Raw genomic sequence first — 7,216 nt, forward strand, 5'->3', positions numbered from 1 at the left:
GACGTAATACCCGCTTATCTGAAACGGCAGTTAAAAGTAGAGTTACATCAAGTTTTCTTGGAACCTAAACGAATGAAAGAAAACTATCATTTGGCCACAACCAACATTCACAGATACAACACAACGTGCGGGGTTGAGGTTAAAGATTGAGTGAAGGGCCCTCGTTTTAAACTACTGTTTTGAAAAGGAGTGGGAACAAGTAAGACGTATTTAATTTATTTAATGGGAAGTAGTAAGACTTATTAAATTTATTTAATCTACTTTTCTTCCCAGGCAAAATTTGATGTGCTGCAATTCCAAATTTCCAAAGTGAATGAAGGAATGAAGTCCTTTAAATTATGATTTTGTACAAATACTAGGCATTAACACAAAATCGACGGCACAAAATGGGCAGACTTTACTTGTTTGAAAAGGACTGGTTACAAGACAGACTTTTTTAATTTATTTAATGGGAAGAAGACTTATTTAGTTTAATTGATCTATTTTTGTTCCCTGGCAAAATTCGATTTGCTGCAATTCCAAATTTCCAAAGTGAATGAAGGAAAGAAGTCGTTTAAATTATGATTTTGTTTAAATACTAGGCATAGACACAAAATCTACGGCAGAAAATGGGCAGACTTTACTTGTTTGAAGAGGACTGGTTACAAGACAGACTTTTCTGATTTATTTAATGGGAAGAAGACTTATTTAGTTTATTTAATCTATTTTTGTTCCCTGGCAAAATTGGATTTGCTGAAATTGTATTTTGCCAAATCTTGCCTTGAGACCTGATAGGAAGTATTAAACGCTTAGTTAAATCAATACAAGTTGGTAATAAGAGCGAGTAATGTTGGTTGAACCGATGAATGAAGGTTGAAAGCAATTTAAATTATGACTTTGTATAAATACTAGATATTAACAGAACATCTACTGCGCGAAATGGGCAGAGTTTACTTGTTTGAGAAGGAGTGGCTTATTCAAAACTAAGATGTATTTAATCTGTTTGTTCCCAGGCAAAATTGGATGTGATGCAATTCCAAATTTCACCACATGATGGTGCCCAATTTTGACTTCATAGGACATATTAAACACTTAGCTTGTTATTATGTTCAAGGTAATCAGATTTGTTTATTATTCTAATGGCCTCTTCAAAACTATTCTGGATTACTACTTTGGATCTATTCTACATTACTTGGCAACAACATACTCTGTAACAGATTAGGCAGTATAATCATATCTGTTAACTTGAGAGTGCCCACACTCAATCTACTTATCGTGATGTGTTAAATCAATTACTGTTAGACATTATTTGTCTGATAATCTACCAAATCTTTGAATTGAAGAATTTGTGATTTAATTAATAGCTTGTTCAGGGTAATCAGACTTGTATATAATTCTAATGGCCTTCTTTTGAAAACTATTCTGAATTACAACTTTGGATCTTATATTACTTTGCAACAATCTACTCCGTGACAGATTAGGCAGTATAATCACATATGTTAACTTCAGTGCCCACACTGTATTTATTTATGGTTATTTGTTAAATCAAGTACTGTTAGACATGAAATAGGAAGTGTTTAACATAAATGTTATGGCTACTCACCATTGTAGCTCGCTCCTGGTCAATGATACGAGCCTCTTCTTGCAGTGGAAAACTTGCAGCCAACAAACACCGTGGAACCTAAAGGAATGAAATTAAACATTAACATTTCGCCTCGACCAATTTTCACACGTACAACGCAACGCGGCTACACTTCTGCTATTACAAACGTAAATCTCCTTAAACACAATGAGTGTTACTTACCGTGTACGCTCTAGACGGTCCAGTTGCAAGCAGAAAATAAAGATATTTCTGTTGATAATCGTCGCTGCTCAGTGGCTCACGGCCATCGCGCCAACAGATTTGAATCGGAGGTTCGGGCAATTACGTCATATCCGCGGCACATGACTGCGACGTAATACCCGCTTATCTGAAACGGCAGTTAAAAGTAGAGTTACATCAAGTTTTCTTGGAACCTAAACGAATGAAAGAAAACTATCATTTGGCCACAACCAACATTCACAGATACAACACAACGTGCGGGGTTGAGGTTAAAGATTGAGTGAAGGGCCCTCGTTTTAAACTACTGTTTTGAAAAGGAGTGGGAACAAGTAAGACGTATTTAATTTATTTAATGGGAAGTAGTAAGACTTATTAAATTTATTTAATCTACTTTTCTTCCCAGGCAAAATTTGATGTGCTGCAATTCCAAATTTCCAAAGTGAATGAAGGAATGAAGTCCTTTAAATTATGATTTTATATAAATACTAGGCATTAACACAAAATCGACGGCACAAAATGGGCAGACTTTACTTGTTTGAAAAGGACTGGTTACAAGACAGACTTTTTTAATTTATTTAATGGGAAGAAGACTTATTTAGTTTAATTGATCTATTTTTGTTCCCTGGCAAAATTCGATTTGCTGCAATTCCAAATTTCCAAAGTGAATGAAGGAAAGAAGTCGTTTAAATTATGATTTTGTTTAAATACTAGGCATAGACACAAAATCTACGGCACAAAATGGGCAGACTTTACTTGTTTGAAGAGGACTGGTTACAAGACAGACTTTTCTGATTTATTTAATGGGAAGAAGACTTATTTAGTTTATTTAATCTATTTTTGTTCCCTGGCAAAATTGGATTTGCTGAAATTGTATTTTGCCAAATCTTGCCTTGAGACCTGATAGGAAGTATTAAACGCTTAGTTAAATCAATACAAGTTGGTAATAAGAGCGAGTAATGTTGGTTGAACCGATGAATGAAGGTTGAAAGCAATTTAAATTATGACTTTGTATAAATACTAGATATTAACAGAACATCTACTGCGCGAAATGGGCAGAGTTTACTTGTTTGAGAAGGAGTGGCTTATTCAAAACTAAGATTTATTTAATCTGTTTGTTCCCAGGCAAAATTGGATGTGATGCAATTCCAAATTTCACCACATGATGGTGCCCAATTTTGACTTCATAGGACATATTAAACACTTAGCTTGTTATTATGTTCAAGGTAATCAGATTTGTTTATTATTCTAATGGCCTCTTCAAAACTATTCTGGATTACTACTTTGGATCTATTCTACATTACTTGGCAACAACATACTCTGTAACAGATTAGGCAGTATAATCATATCTGTTAACTTGAGAGTGCCCACACTCAATCTACTTATCGTGATGTGTTAAATCAATTACTGTTAGACATTATTTGTCTGATAATCTACCAAATCTTTGAATTGAAGAATTTGTGATTTAATTAATAGCTTGTTCAGGGTAATCAGACTTGTATATAATTCTAATGGCCTTCTTTTGAAAACTATTCTGAATTACAACTTTGGATCTTATATTACTTTGCAACAATCTACTCCGTGACAGATTAGGCAGTATAATCACATATGTTAACTTCAGTGCCCACACTGTATTTATTTATGGTTATTTGTTAAATCAAGTACTGTTAGACATGAAATAGGAAGTGTTTAACATAAATGTTATGGCTACTCACCATTGTAGCTCGCTCCTGGTCAATGATACGAGCCTCTTCTTGCAGTGGAAAACTTGCAGCCAACAAACACCGTGGAACCTAAAGGAATGAAATTAAACATTAACATTTCGTCTCGACCAATTTTCACACGTACAACGCAACGCGGCTACACTTCTGCTATTACAAACGTAAATCTCCTTAAACACAATGAGTGTTACTTACCGTGTACGCTCTAGACGGTCCAGTTGCAAGCAGAAAATAAAGATATTTCTGTTGATAATCGTCGCTGCTCAGTGGCTCACGGCCATCGCGCCAACAGATTTGAATCGGAGGTTCGGGCAATTACGTCATATCCGCGGCACATGACTGCGACGTAATACCCGCTTATCTGAAACGGCAGTTAAAAGTAGAGTTACATCAAGTTTTCTTGGAACCTAAACGAATGAAAGAAAACTATCATTTGGCCACAACCAACATTCACAGATACAACACAACGTGCGGGGTTGAGGTTAAAGATTGAGTGAAGGGCCCTCGTTTTAAACTACTGTTTTGAAAAGGAGTGGGAACAAGTAAGACGTATTTAATTTATTTAATGGGAAGTAGTAAGACTTATTAAATTTATTTAATCTACTTTTCTTCCCAGGCAAAATTTGATGTGCTGCAATTCCAAATTTCCAAAGTGAATGAAGGAATGAAGTCCTTTAAATTATGATTTTGTACAAATACTAGGCATTAACACAAAATCGACGGCACAAAATGGGCAGACTTTACTTGTTTGAAAAGGACTGGTTACAAGACAGACTTTTTTAATTTATTTAATGGGAAGAAGACTTATTTAGTTTAATTGATCTATTTTTGTTCCCTGGCAAAATTCGATTTGCTGCAATTCCAAATTTCCAAAGTGAATGAAGGAAAGAAGTCGTTTAAATTATGATTTTGTTTAAATACTAGGCATAGACACAAAATCTACGGCAGAAAATGGGCAGACTTTACTTGTTTGAAGAGGACTGGTTACAAGACAGACTTTTCTGATTTATTTAATGGGAAGAAGACTTATTTAGTTTATTTAATCTATTTTTGTTCCCTGGCAAAATTGGATTTGCTGAAATTGTATTTTGCCAAATCTTGCCTTGAGACCTGATAGGAAGTATTAAACGCTTAGTTAAATCAATACAAGTTGGTAATAAGAGCGAGTAATGTTGGTTGAACCGATGAATGAAGGTTGAAAGCAATTTAAATTATGACTTTGTATAAATACTAGATATTAACAGAACATCTACTGCGCGAAATGGGCAGAGTTTACTTGTTTGAGAAGGAGTGGCTTATTCAAAACTAAGATGTATTTAATCTGTTTGTTCCCAGGCAAAATTGGATGTGATGCAATTCCAAATTTCACCACATGATGGTGCCCAATTTTGACTTCATAGGACATATTAAACACTTAGCTTGTTATTATGTTCAAGGTAATCAGATTTGTTTATTATTCTAATGGCCTCTTCAAAACTATTCTGGATTACTACTTTGGATCTATTCTACATTACTTGGCAACAACATACTCTGTAACAGATTAGGCAGTATAATCATATCTGTTAACTTGAGAGTGCCCACACTCAATCTACTTATCGTGATGTGTTAAATCAATTACTGTTAGACATTATTTGTCTGATAATCTACCAAATCTTTGAATTGAAGAATTTGTGATTTAATTAATAGCTTGTTCAGGGTAATCAGACTTGTATATAATTCTAATGGCCTTCTTTTGAAAACTATTCTGAATTACAACTTTGGATCTTATATTACTTTGCAACAATCTACTCCGTGACAGATTAGGCAGTATAATCACATATGTTAACTTCAGTGCCCACACTGTATTTATTTATGGTTATTTGTTAAATCAAGTACTGTTAGACATGAAATAGGAAGTGTTTAACATAAATGTTATGGCTACTCACCATTGTAGCTCGCTCCTGGTCAATGATACGAGCCTCTTCTTGCAGTGGAAAACTTGCAGCCAACAAACACCGTGGAACCTAAAGGAATGAAATTAAACATTAACATTTCGCCTCGACCAATTTTCACACGTACAACGCAACGCGGCTACACTTCTGCTATTACAAACGTAAATCTCCTTAAACACAATGAGTGTTACTTACCGTGTACGCTCTAGACGGTCCAGTTGCAAGCAGAAAATAAAGATATTTCTGTTGATAATCGTCGCTGCTCAGTGGCTCACGGCCATCGCGCCAACAGATTTGAATCGGAGGTTCGGGCAATTACGTCATATCCGCGGCACATGACTGCGACGTAATACCCGCTTATCTGAAACGGCAGTTAAAAGTAGAGTTACATCAAGTTTTCTTGGAACCTAAACGAATGAAAGAAAACTATCATTTGGCCACAACCAACATTCACAGATACAACACAACGTGCGGGGTTGAGGTTAAAGATTGAGTGAAGGGCCCTCGTTTTAAACTACTGTTTTGAAAAGGAGTGGGAACAAGTAAGACGTATTTAATTTATTTAATGGGAAGTAGTAAGACTTATTAAATTTATTTAATCTACTTTTCTTCCCAGGCAAAATTTGATGTGCTGCAATTCCAAATTTCCAAAGTGAATGAAGGAATGAAGTCCTTTAAATTATGATTTTGTACAAATACTAGGCATTAACACAAAATCGACGGCACAAAATGGGCAGACTTTACTTGTTTGAAAAGGACTGGTTACAAGACAGACTTTTTTAATTTATTTAATGGGAAGAAGACTTATTTAGTTTAATTGATCTATTTTTGTTCCCTGGCAAAATTCGATTTGCTGCAATTCCAAATTTCCAAAGTGAATGAAGGAAAGAAGTCGTTTAAATTATGATTTTGTTTAAATACTAGGCATAGACACAAAATCTACGGCACAAAATGGGCAGACTTTACTTGTTTGAAGAGGACTGGTTACAAGACAGACTTTTCTGATTTATTTAATGGGAAGAAGACTTATTTAGTTTATTTAATCTATTTTTGTTCCCTGGCAAAATTGGATTTGCTGAAATTGTATTTTGCCAAATCTTGCCTTGAGACCTGATAGGAAGTATTAAACGCTTAGTTAAATCAATACAAGTTGGTAATAAGAGCGAGTAATGTTGGTTGAACCGATGAATGAAGGTTGAAAGCAATTTAAATTATGACTTTGTATAAATACTAGATATTAACAGAACATCTACTGCGCAAAATGGGCAGAGTTTACTTGTTTGAGAAGGAGTGGCTTATTCAAAACTAAGATTTATGTAATCTGTTTGTTCCCAGGCAAAATTGGATGTGATGCAATTCCAAATTTCACCACATGATGGTGCCCAATTTTGACTTCATAGGACATATTAAACACTTAGCTTGTTATTATGTTCAAGGTAATCAGATTTGTTTATCATTCTAATGGCCTCTTCAAAACTATTCTGGATTACTACTTTGGATCTATTCTACATTACTTGGCAACAACATACTCTGTAACAGATTAGGCAGTATAATCACATATGTTAACTTGAGAGTGCCCACACTCAATCTACTTATCGTGATGTGTTAAATCAATTACTGTTAGACATTATTTGTCTGATAATCTACCAAATCTTTGAATTGAAGAATTTGTGATTTAATTAATAGCTTGTTCAGGGTAATCAGACTTGTATATAATTCTAATGGCCTTCTTTTGAAAACTATTCTGAATTACAACTTTGGATCTT

The sequence above is a fragment of the Syngnathus floridae genome, chromosome 22, assembly GCF_059516105.1.
Source record: "Syngnathus floridae isolate MCC-2025c chromosome 22, RoL_Sflo_1.0, whole genome shotgun sequence".
Classification (NCBI taxonomy): Eukaryota; Metazoa; Chordata; class Actinopteri; order Syngnathiformes; family Syngnathidae; genus Syngnathus; species Syngnathus floridae.